This window comes from Parus major, chromosome 5 (genome assembly GCF_001522545.3).
Source record: "Parus major isolate Abel chromosome 5, Parus_major1.1, whole genome shotgun sequence".
In the NCBI taxonomy this organism is placed as follows: domain Eukaryota; kingdom Metazoa; phylum Chordata; class Aves; order Passeriformes; family Paridae; genus Parus; species Parus major.
In genome coordinates, this window is record NC_031774.1 from 4,157,847 (window position 1) to 4,171,416 (window position 13,570).

A 13,570-nucleotide genomic window follows, 5' to 3' on the forward strand; every position below is an offset into this window, starting at 1 on the left:
GCAGTTCGAGGGAGAACAGGGTTCTGCTGTGGGGTCCAGTTAGGAGGCAGGAATGCTCCAGCTGCAGTTCAGGGGCTGTGTGTGATGGAGCTGCAGCTCCTGGCTGGCAGTGGTGAGCACAGCCTGGGGCTTCCCAGAGCATGTATGGTATGTTGTTCTTCTGAAACTCCCAGCTCTTCCCTGTCTGTAGAGCGATGTAGTCACTGCTAGAACAACGGGGTGCAGATTTCACCCTTCACTAGGCTCAGGTGCATGCGTGCTGTAGGCACCACGGTTCTGTGGTTCAATACTCATTTAACAGGATGGACAAATACAGGGTTCATTTAATCCTAATTAATTCAAAATGCTGTTCCAGAATTGCATTTTTAAGTGTAATAAGGTGCTGTGAAGTGAAATTCACCATTGTTCTACTAATAGTGTTGTGTTTCTCCAAGTCTTTCAGTTTAAGGATAAACTTTGCTATTCCTGCTGGTTGGTTTAGTGGTGTGTGGGAATATAATAATTCTTGAGTATCTGGTAATGTGTAGGTGAAGCATGTGCTGCATTTTGCTCCTGTGCACTGCAGAGGGAAGATGGGGAGAAGGAACCACAAGTCAGGAAAGAGTGGTTTCCAACTCGACTTATACCAGAGGTGAGAGGAAAAGGTAGAAGGATGTGCAAGTAGAAGCTTGGGAATAGATCCAGAACCTGCAGCTGAGCTTTTCTGCCACATTTTGGAGAAGGCTGAGCTTGCAGCTGTGAGTGGTTCCTTGACACAGTAACTAAGCCTTGTATTCTTGCCCAGTCTACCCTGTCCTTACTACAGCCTTACCTACCTGTGCATGGAGGCTTTGCTGCTCTGCTTCTTTCTAACTGGTCACTAAGTAAGAGCTCTGTGAGAGAGCTTAGAGAACAACTAAAAATGCAGAATAGAACATAAACAGTAGAAAATGCCACAAAAAGGTGGAATTGCCATCACATGACTTGGAAAAACCTCATGCAGTGTGAACAGGTCTGCGTTCTTCAAGCTGGTGTAAAAATGGTGCTGACTGCAGTGTGCACATCAACGTGGTCTCTCCATAGATGAGGAGAGGTGGTAACATCTTCACGATCTTTACTGCTGCTGAAGTTTTTTTAAGTGCTCAAGTGCAAAACTTGTGGCTAATCTGAAACAGGGGATGGCTGTTGGGTTGGTCTCACTTCTGTGTTCTTGTTGACTATGAGTGGCATTGTACTTAACATGTAAACAGAGTGCTTCATTCTACATCGTAAAGTCACACTCAAAATTAAAGCACTGTAACTGATAAATGATAATGGCTTTTATTAATATTATTTTTGTTAAAAAATATTTTATATTATTATACTGCCAGGAGCATTGGGAGAAGCTGCATATTACACATACTTCCTACCCCTTAGAGCAACTCAGTTGATCCTCTGAAATGCTGAATTGGGTCTCAGTTCCTGTTCAGGAGCCCTCACCCTGTCAGCTGTGTGCTGGATTTTGAGAAGGATGTGTCACGGTGAATTCTCACCTGCAGCTAGAGAGAGTCACAGTTGGGCAGCCACTGCCTTGCCCCTGCTCACAGCAATGGATCACCATCTGTCCAAGCTGCAGTGGAGCTTAGGTATGAAATCTGGGAATTACAGGAATGTGTTCTGATCATTGAATCCTGGAAAATCCAGCCAGCTTGCTCCATGTTTCGTTAAGCCTGGCCTTGAACAGTTACAGGGATGGGGCAGCCACAGGTTCCCTGGGCACTCTGTTCAGTGTCTACCACCTTCACAGTAAAGAATTTCTTCCTTCTGTCTCACCTGAACTCTGTTAGAAGCCATTCCCCCTTGTCCTGTCAATACCTGCCTTTGTCAGAAGTCCCTCTCCAGCCCTCTAGTAGAAGAACCTGACACAGGCTCAGGAGCCCCATCTTCAGCCTCTCTCCCTGGGAAGCGTGTTCCAAATCACCTGATCACTTCCTAAAACTCAAAACATCTTCATAACTCCTGTGCAGTTCTGTTTCTTGGGGAACAGTGCAGGAAGAAGCCTTATGCTGTGGGAAAAAGGAGAAGGCTGGGAGCAGAACAAAATTTTTTAAGAGTGGCTTATCTGACCTGTTTTTGTAGCAGATGGAAGCCTCCCTCTGAATGCTATTTGGACTTGGAGTGCTTTTTCCCCAGATCAGTGTGTAAATCCAAACAATTTGATCATTTCAGCACACTCCTGAACTGTAAAAATTTAGAACAGATCTGAACCATGAATTATCACAGCTTATTTTGCAATCCAGGCAAGCAGCTGCAGAGATTGATTAGAAAAGAGTCTATTGCTAATTCATGCTTATTCTCCAAAGTGAATTCCCAGGGAGCTGGTACAGCACTGTCAAGGGTGGCGGGCTCATGCTCACAGAAACTGAGAAACCTCCATTTATCAGCTGTGCTTGCTGCAGCCTTTGCTTCAAATGCTGCTCAGCTCCAGCCTTGTCCTGGTGTTGGGTGTGTGCAGAGGCTTGTGGCACCACTGGTGGCACAAGGATTCCCCTAAATTTGGGAGGAGGTTGATATTTGGAAGTTGATAAAAAGCCACGGTGCATCTCCTACACCAAATGATTTGAATGAATATGAGAAGGGGCAAGAGTGTGAGTCTAGTGGCAGAATGGGTCAAAGTGTCACACAAAGGTCGTGGCTTTTTCCCTCACCTCACATAAATCTGTAAGTTGATCATTGCTCCTTTTTATCTCCAGTGATGCTGGCCAGAGAAGCAGAGCACGCAGCAAGTCCTCTTGCCCAGCAGGCAGATACACCCTCAGTTCAGGGGCTGAGATCCTGCAGGCAGGGCTGCAGCCTGGAGCAATCCTGTCTCCTGCACCTTGTATCTGCAGAAACAAAACAGAAACTGCGGCTGGCTGGGAGCTCTGCTCTGCAGCAGGAAAGGGAAAAGCTGCACAGCTACACTTGCAGGCATCAGGGTGTAACAGTAATTTAAAGGAGACTGTATCAACGTGGCTTTCAGGTTTTTTATAAACATGCAGCACAAGATACACCCCAAAAAATCTTGTCATTACTTCAGAAGTAGCTGTATTTGTTATTCAGCAGGATACAAGCCAGTTACACCATCTCCCCTCCACCCCTATCCTGGCATTTCAGAATTAGCTTCACTTCTAAAAGACCAAGAATTCTCTCAAACAGGTTCAGGCCTTTCCCTCTGACGGTCAGGAACTGAGACTCTTCAGGTCCTTGAATAATGTGCCTTTTAGGTGCTGCTGTGAAGGCCCACAGGCTTGTCTGGGTTTGATTTAGGGAGCCCACATCCCTTTCCTTTAAGGGAGGGTTGTTGGAGAGGAGCGAACTGTTATTTTTAATGAGTTGACGAAGCAGCCATGGCAACAGTTACACTTGGCATGGATACATGGCTGGAGTGAGGAAAGCAGCCAGCTGAGGGGATTTTTATCTTCAAATATTTTGCAGTTTAGAAAAACGTCAAGATTGCATTTAGTTTTTGTTTATGTTAGCAGGAGAAGTGCCTGAAAAATCTGATGTGTGAAGTATTCCCAGAATTTTATTATCTAAGAGGCTGCACAAAACCACTTAAGTTTGTGAAAGGAAAAGGGATCTTTAACTGGTTTGATGGCTGTGGAGGAGTTTATAAAGTTGGTTCTGTTAGAAAATGGACATTTCTCCTTTGGTAGGACAAAGTGAAATTTGAGAAGTGAAAGTACATGGAGTTAAAACTGTAAGACAGGTGAAGGCTTGATCTGCATTTTTTCAGAGATTTTGTTTAACCCTTTAAGAAATGACTGCATGTTCTTTCAGATTTCAGAGTCATCTGCCTCCACAGCAGAGTAACAAACAAGGCTCCAGGCACATGCAGCAGGCCAGCCAAGTGTTCCTTCCCAGTTCCTTCCCAGAGGCATAAAGCAGGGGAAGGATTAAAGCCTTGAGTTTTTCTATTTATACAGATATGCACACATACATGTTATGTATATCCCCACTTATCTTTACTCCTTTTGCTCCTCTTGGAGAAATGCCATTCAGTTACTCGATTATTTTAAGCTTAGGTCGTTAATATTTCTCGAGTAAGAGTAGAAACATTAGTGCTAATCCCTCTTCCCAATATCGACAACAAAACAGGAACTGGCCTGGGTTCAGCTGCCATGTTAACCTTAAACAGCCCCATGGGCTGGGCTGGGAAGGGCAGGGCTCACTCAGTTTCATACAAAGAACATTTTTAAAGTCAAGAGAGCCCCAGGCAGGCTGTGGGGAAGAGGCCCAGCACGACACAGCCATGAGAGGCAGGGTAGGTGCACTGCAGTGCTTTTAGGCTGTACATAACTGATTACTCACTTGATCAACACAGCAGTTTCATTTCCTGCTCCAGTGATGGTTTCCATGGTGACCTCCAATTTCCCATAGTTTCCCAGCTATAGGATTGATGTAATTTAATAGGCAAGACCATGAAGTATTTAGCCGTGATGAAAGGCCCTTCATAAATTCAATTAGATAAATATCTCAGTAGATTTACCATGCAGGCAGGGACCATAATGCAGTAAAACCCCAGCAAGAGGTGAAACCTGTCAGTGGGAGTGCACTGATTGTGTCCTGGGATGGCTCTGATAAAAGACATCAGTTATAAATACAGAATATGCTATTCTATCAGCAATCCTTGTGGAATTCTTGCCAGTGCAAATTCCATAAGAATCTTCATGATGGACTCAATTCAGGAATCATTTCATATTTTACATAATCTCCTCAAAGACTCTACACACTTAAACTGGTTTGTAAGGGGAAATGTCATTGATTCAAACTCTTCCTTCCCTCTTGCTTTAGAAACAGGCTGGCTGCTCCTTGGATCGAACAATAATAAATCCAGGTAATCCTGTTCCTTCTGACATCACACGAGCTTTGGAGTTCATCCTCCAATAGGGAACATAAAAATACACTACAAATAGAGTTGAATCCTGGTACTACACCTGTTACCTGTACAGCGAGACACACAACCAGCAGCTAAATTAGACACTAGAGCCCGGAAAGATGGGAATGGGCTTCCTACAGAACCTGGTGCAGGCACTGGAACAGCTCAGGCTGAGAGCTCTGGATCCCAGCACGTGCACCAGAGAGGGAGAGTCCCCCTGCACTGCAACACCATAAACACTGTGCTGTCTCTGTGTACTCACCCCAGCACCTCCAGGAGCTCCCAGTTCCCACCTGCTGTTTGCTAGGCACTTTCACAGCTTCACAAGAAGTGATCCTTAGCTTGCCTGACAATCTGAATAAAGCTTGCTGTTGGCATTTGCTGAAATAGCAGACATAAACCACAAATTGGGGAGAAAACCCCCTAAATGTAACCAAAAAAAAAAAAAAAAAATCATAAAAGCACAATTAAGAAGGGAGCTGGTAGATGGATGCCAACTGTATTCATGCCTGTTCTGGGAAATCTCCCTTTCAGTTCCTCAGTGTGATAAAGGTTCATGTAAACTTGATCCTACTGGATTGGTCTAGGGAGGAGAGAGAGGGAAAAATTACATCTAAATTGGAAACTAATTAAAGTGAATAACAAAGAAAACATCTGAGCTCCTTCCTGCTGGGTGGGATTCCTCTTACTTAACTATCCAGATGCTGGGTGTCTAAACATCCACACACTTCTGGGGCAGCAGACAGGAACAGGTTCCTCAGAGTGACTCATTCCTCCTCCCTTACACAATTACCTTGGGATGGGATGATTTTCCCCCTGGGGATGCCAGGCCATGGGTCTCTCTCTACAAGGTGTCTAGACTGCTAATTTTTAGATGTCTGAAGATAAATAAAATTCACTTAAATCACCTGGCCCTGTAACACTGTAATAAAACTTGCCATTGTTGCTACAGGAAAATTAAAGAACATGATTGATCCAGCACTTTCTTCTTTTTTTTTTGTTTTTTCTGAGGACAGTATGACATTGATGCAATTTGGAAATCAACATAGTAATTTTCTCTACACAGCACTTACAGCAACCCATTTAGTTAGAATTTCAAATTTAGATATATAACCTGTAGGATCTGATGCAGGAAATACATACAGCTCTATGGGAAAAAACAAACTCAGCAATACACATAATGAACATCTTGGCCATAAGTGTCTCTCAAAGTCTCTGAAATCCTTATTTTTTTAACACAGCCTTTCAAATGCTCATTTTATCAAATTGGTAATCATTATTTACAGAATTATTTTGTCTTTTTGTTTTTCTTTCTTGATTTTTCTGCCTCTGGATATTTCAGGAGTTTCTCCAAAACCCTGGATTTCTGCACCTCTAACCCACATTCCTTCCCCTTCTCTTCTTTGCCCTATTGAAGGGTATCAGCCCCATTTTCCTACAGCCTCTTCAGCAGCTGCAGCTCTGAATTGCTGAGACAGCTCTCTCTGAGCCCAGGGAGACAATTATGGAATTTAGAACGACCACAAAGGAAAATAAATGCACAAGTGCTTCTCCACACATCACCCTGTGCTACCTCCCTCCTCATCTTCCACCCTAACCATGTGAGATGAGTCCACCAAAACCTAAATCCAGAATGTTTGAATTAGAAATCTTGACACATAGTAAATTTTGTTTTGTTTTTCCTTGCTTTTCCAGTCTTGTATCCCTGGGGCACTTCTCTCCAGACATCCAGGCTTTTCACTGCAGCCACCAAGGCTGAACACTTAACAAACAGCCAAACAAAAAAACCCAACCAAAGACAATAAAACAAAACCAAAACATCCCAAAGCACCAAGGAGTGTTAGTTCTCATTGTTCTTGCAGGTGAGGCTTAGAGAAAGCAGCAGGTAAAACAAGAATCAGGATCAAACAAGGCAGTAATACTGAATACAGAACTTGATGCTCTGCTGCTCAGGAACAACTGCATTAATCAAAAGTAACTCCTGGGAAGTAGACAGTAGGTAAAGAAGCCCTGTAATCTGACAAAACTCCCTAGATTTATTAATATATCAATACCTTTTATTTAAGAAGTTTGTTTTGCTTTAAATTTAGATTTGTCCCCCCCTGATTCTCCCAGCTGGATTTTTAGCTTACTCTTTTCATGTTCTACATGAGTGTTTCTCCAAGATAACTCTCCATTATTCTCTGCAGTCCCAGTTTGCTTTCAAAATAATCCTTTTCCACTTGACACTAATCATGGCTGTAATTTCCTTTAACTGAAGTGACAAGAACATTCCTTTCTACCTCCCTCCACAGGTCAATCAGAAATTACAGAGTAGCATTTTAGTTGTGATTAATATTACCAGCTGCTTTTGTTCAAAAATGAAAAAAAAAACCAAAAAAAACAACAACCCACCAAATAACAAATTTATAAACATTATTCCCAAGAGTGGGTGTGGATTTGGCACATTTGTTACCAGGGGCTAAAGCAGCCCCTGTTGCCTCTCAAGGCACAGCAGTTCCCAGGGAAGGGAAGAAGCACAGCCAGGACGTGGCTTCCACTGCCCTTCTCTTCCCATGCCCTCAGCTCAATTCTGCTCACACTGTTGTTGGTTTTTAACCTGACTTTGTTTTCTGGTCCCAAGGAGCCACTCAGAGCATCCACAAGAAAGTACATTCCATGTGTTGACCCAAATGGCCATCTCCATCAGAGAGGTGCAAGTCAGGAGGATTTCTGCTTCAGGAAAAGAAATGATTGGCTATGGAATAACCAGCCCTGCTGCAGCTTTTCTCCTATATCCCAAATTTACACCACTGGCTCATTTCAGTCATGTCAGATTTACTAATTCTTAGAAAGAGATCACAGGAATGCATCCTCATAACTACTGAGAGAAGCCATGTCTGCATTTGTAGCAATTATGAGTTGAGACAATTGACCAGGGAGCTCACAGCAAAGACCATCACCACTGGGCATTAAACTAACCCCAAGTGGAAGGCAGGAGGGAGGATGCTAAATATTAGGATAGGTCCATAAATCTAAGGAGATACAATCACTAGACTGCACCTAAAGCAGTTCTGATTCTCTGTCTGGGACATCTGTGAGCCTGCAGGTTTGTCTAGTGAAGTTTTTCCAGATAATCCACTTAATATGTGGATTTGGAGAGGGTTTTTCATGGCTTTTTGGTTCTGCATCCCACACTCACCCCCTACTGCCACCCCCAATGATTGGTCTGTGGTTGTTTTGTGTTTGTTTTCTTAAACAAATCATCACAGGAAGTTTTCCCAAACAAAACAAATGCATGTGATTATTTGGCAGGCTCAGTGATTGAGCAACTACAACCACAGCCTCTGCTGAAGCTCTCCAGGAGATATTGATTAATTGCCTACAAAAAGTACTCTGTGAAAGCAAAGCAGCTTCACAGCAGTTTAATTTGGAATTGAATCATGCCTGGCCAAAACCCAGCTCTTCAATGTGGGGATCAACAAGGATGGTCAGCTTTTAGCAATAAAGATTTAATTCTGTAAGACAACTCTGGCCCTAATTTGTTTTCAAGTCATATTCTCGGCCAGCACTTCAACCTTTCTAATAGCAAAATTATGTGTTTATAGTTTTCTTTATTTAAATTAAACCATTCAAAACCAAAGACAGATCTTTTTCACTAGACTTCATCTTATGAAGAAGGAGAAAGAGGCTGTGGTTCTATTACTAATCAAACAACAACGTTTGTAATTTTTCCAATAAAGATACAATTTATACTCCAAAAACCTTACAGATCAGACAAAAATTCAGTACAGCTCAGTAAGGAATCATCCTCCCCCAAAGCAGCTTCATGTCAGTGCTGCATGAAATGCAATCCTGATGCACAATTCGCATCTCACATCTTCACCCACCCCTTGCCCACCACATTTTCTTACACATTTCTGAAAAGCAACATCAAAGACAGAAATGTATAAAAACCCTAAGAAATACAACATCACTTCAGCTGGAATACAGCAACAGGACATTCTGCAAAAGTACAGCTGAAGGGAACTGCTGCTGTTTTGGGGCAGTTTAGGTTCTTTGTGTTGGAGAACAATTTAAAACTTGCAATTCTTTTTCACTGAGAATAATTTCTATGCAAATATTATAAGTACCACCAACCTCTAGTGAGGTTGCACTGCAGCCTGCTGAGGTGAATCTTGGATTCTTCTAGGATCACAGCACAGTCTGGACTGGACAAATCCCTTTAGATCCTTGTGTCTTTTATGTTCCTTTTTTTCCTATTTTTAATGTATACTTTACATGATTTTACTATTACAATTTCCGCTCTCCAGTTTTACAGTTGGATAGATCAAAAATTCTTCCACATGCACTGAATAAAATATCTTTTCCCTGCATTTTTTAAAGGCAACAGAAATTTAAACACTCATGGCAAGGCAAGCATCTCTTGGGGCATTAGTTACAGACAAGTGAGTGCAGAGCAAAAAACCAACACAGAAGATCCAAGACAGAACTACAGAGACCCAAGTAATTAAGGATCAAGACTATAAATAATCTCTGTCTAAGCACAATCTGACACATAATTGATTTTCCTTCCTTCCTTGCCCCTTCCAGTAATACCATTCTGTTTATATGGCAGCTCCTAATTACTTCATGGCCATACCTTGGCTACTGCCTGGACAAACCTCGAGCAGCCCAGACTGCAGAAGGAAATGAGGAACACTCCAAGAGTTATGGGTTCAAACTCCTGCAGTCCATGCCAATTCTCCTAATGCAGTGACCACAAAACAAAACAGCTGCATGAATATGGAATTCTCTGTATGAACACTTTGATTAAAATCAACACCTTGAATTTGTGCAGGAACATGCTTTGTTCTTGCAAACCCAAACGAGACCTAATTCCTCTTTCCTTTTTGGTTTTAGTAAACAGCTGCTGACAATAATTCTTCCTCTCCAGCTGGTCTGGGACAGCTTCCCACAAGAAAAAAGAATGTTACCTTTTGGTTAGACAGATTCCCATGAGAATGGAACACGTACTGGAATAATTTAGCACAGCATAACAGATACAGACAGTTTAGAGCAGTTCAAACTCTGAAGAGTGGAGATAGATGAAGAGATGTTTCATGTTCTCTGAGGCATCTTCAGAACTGGGAGTTAACTGTCACCAGCTCAGAGCAAGACTGGTATTTGTTAGTATTGATCAGTATTAGCTCTGTCTGTGGTTCAGCCGTGTCTGTACAGCCAGAACCTCCAGCTGCAAAGGTGAGAGTACTCCAAAACCAGTTTTCTCTAATAGAGTTGTGGAACCAGACAGAGGGAATATAGCATTGCATGAGATTCTTCTTAAATTACAACCTCCTCTGAATTAGCAGACACAGTCTGGGACATTAAGCTGAGACCTATCTGTCACTGAAGACAGATTGTGCAACCAGCTCAACTGCACCTTGGACAGGAGGCCCTAAGAACCAGAGTGGGCCCACAATACTCCTCAAAATGTCCAAGAATGTTTGAAGTATTCCTCAGAGTGTCCAAGAATGCTTTAGATGTTGCAATTAGCATATGGGATTTGCATATGAGAGAGGCAAGAGAGCAGATTCATGTGCTAAGAGCTCTGAAGGGTTCAAAAACATTTAAAGAGCCAGAGCATTGCTTGGAGCCTTCCAAGGCAAAAGAAAACACCCCTGAAGTCAGTACCACAAACACTCTCTCTCAGGTGCTAAAAACTCCTGCTTTCTTCAGCTAAAACTGGGTATTTGTATTTTAATCAGCCAAGGCTGGGTGGGAAGGTATGAAATTCTTGTATGCTGTTGAGCCAAACAGCACTGCTGGAGTTCAGGCAACACCACAACAGTGTTGGGGGCACTCCCAAAGAGGGAGGTAAAGGGATGTGCACAAAATAAGGATGACACATATTTAGAATCAGCAATAGGGACTCTTTAGCATTCATCATTTCAAATGGAGGTAAACTCAATCGAGTCTGCCAGCCCCAAGCTCTGGAAGCTGCAGTGAAAGAAGTTTTTGCCTCTTGCAAAGGAAGAATTAAAAAGAGGAAAAAACAACCCAGAGGCACTTGAAGAACAACACAGCTATGATGAGCATTCTTAATCTCTCCAATAGCTATGAACCACAGGTAAAAAAGACATTGCAAGCTGCATGACTACACAACTGTACCTTCTATAGGTGCAGTCAAGACCAAAAAATCCTGAAGTTCCAAGTAGTTATAGTAAAAAAGTGTGAAGCTTGAGCAGATGTCGACCAAAATACACAGACAGGATGAAAATAATACACATTTTCAGTATACTGACCTTGAATTTCTCTCCTAAGTATTCCCATATCTGGTATTCCCTTAGATTCTCTCTCCAATTCAAATCCTCTTCTGCAGAGCAATTAGTGTTTAGATAAATAACAAAATACTATTATTAAGAGTAAGTACTAGTAACTATGGCAACAATGAGCATTCAGTTGCATACCTCTTTTCACATCCATTTTGCCAACTTGTTTTGTTACTCATATTAATACTGAATTTGTCCCTGCTGACTGCTGCTCCAGCTGTAGGAATATTTCCAGGTAACTTCTGAGCTCCAGATTTACTGACTGTAAGGCAACTACCACTATTTAAAAAGGGAGTATAAAAAAACTGCAAAACAAAGTAAGGAGGGAAAAAGAAGGGAGCAAACTTGTTCCAGAAAGCCTGCAACCTCAACAGATGTCAATAGTATTAATTAACCTAAATATAAGTTTATAACTTTGCTGCAACAAACACTGCTCTAAGCAGTGAAATATTAAATGTGAAAACCAACTTATTCCCAGGAAGTGGCACTTCCTTATTGAAATTACTGACATAATTTTAGCTGTTGTGCTCCCACCATAGGTCTTGCCTTGTCCAAACCCTTGTCAAAACATTCCCAGGTGTATTCCTTGCTTCTGTGTGGAGAGAGTACTGTGGTTTTCTGAGTTAGATTAGCAGAAGTGGACATTTACAAAGAGAATGATCAATTTACACACAGATGCTTTGTCATTCAGCAGTGACAGCTACTCCTTCCCACCAAGTACTGACCTGGAAAAGCTTCTGAAAGAGAAAATTGAGTCAGCAGATTAAAAAGCCCCAAAAACTTACAAGCACACACCCCAACCAACTCCCCTCTTCTGCCCCTCCTCCAAAAAACCCCCCAAAACCAAAATGCCCAACCAGCAACTCTATCTATCTATCTATCTATCTATCTATCTATCTATCTATCTATCTATCTATCTATCTATCTATCTATCTTTGGTCAAGTTGCATTTTAAATGTTCTGTGAAAGGCCAAATATGCAAACTTCAGGAATGAGCAAATTCTACATGCCCCTTTCCTCTTGGATTCTGGAGATGTTGTGCTGCTCACATCTGAGGACTGAGCTGCAGCAGAGCTCACCAGGAAACACTTCCTACAGTCATGGAACTGTGGACTGAATGAATGCAATCCACATCATGCAAGTGTGGATGCAAAACAGAAACTAGGAATAAACCACTTCTCTAGCAAGGCAGTGTTACACTTCTAACTTGCTGTATTTTATCCAGGAATAGATTACTGCTAAAAATAAAGGAATTTAATAACTGCAAGCCAACCACCTACTTCAGAAGGAAAGGAATGCTGCCAAGAGAGAATTACAGCAATGTTATTCCACCACGGCACTTTCAAAAAACAAGCATTAGAAAATATGAATTAAGCTAAAACACAGCTTTCTCTCAGACTACAGCAACACATGACTTTTTATATAACCTTAAGCCTTCCATTAACTGCATTAACTCTCCTCCTCAAAGGCAAGAAAAAAGAAAATCTGACTTCTGGTTTTTGATTCCTCTTTTACTCCATGAAAGCAGAGGAATAGTGAAGCAAAAGCATCCTGTGTTCCCTTTCTGTCCCTGTTGATTGGCCTCTTGTACATCACACAGCTCAAGCTGTATTAAATCATAACCTCTTCTTACACAACCCCTTTCTGTGGAGAGCACAAAAAATACCTCTCACACAAGAGATGTCTGAAAACCCCTGCTATTTCACACTTACTGAAAGCATTTCTCTCCAGCTGGATGTTAGATCTGAAGACACACTCAGCACTTCTTCATCTAGAGCGAGCTTTAGCCAACAAAAATGTGTTTTCTGTACATACAGCATCAAACAAAATCTTCAGACTTTTTACAAGGAAAACAGAATATGATAGAGAAAGCTATGAGAGTAGAGATGTATTTGAGGCAGAGAAAAGTCTCTAAGGTCCCATAGTAAGTGCTGGACATCTTTTTCCTTCCTGCTGCTAAGAGCTGGCTACTCTCACACCTGCCACTGCTGTCCCTACTCCATTTGTTTCCCCTTGCATGTATCAGTTCTCCTTACTTGCACCAATCTCCTCACGGGTCTCCACAGCCTGGTAAATGAAGCCATGTGACACCAAGCATTCCCACCTCAGCTATCCACTCCTTCCCTGTGGTTCTGGGTCATGATTCAGCTTTGCTCTGACACAAAAAACATGAGGCTTGTTCTGCTACTCTGATGCTAAATTTTAGGTAAGGCCACAGATAGAAACTTGATACCAAATGGAGCCACAGAGACATCCTGAGTGTTCTGCTGTCTGCTATGGTTACCAACAGCCCATAAACACATGAACAAACCCATCCACAACGAGAACAGCTCACGCTCACAGAAACCAGAAATAGCAGCATGGGAAACTTCACTTTCACGTAGTGCTTCAAGGGAACTCT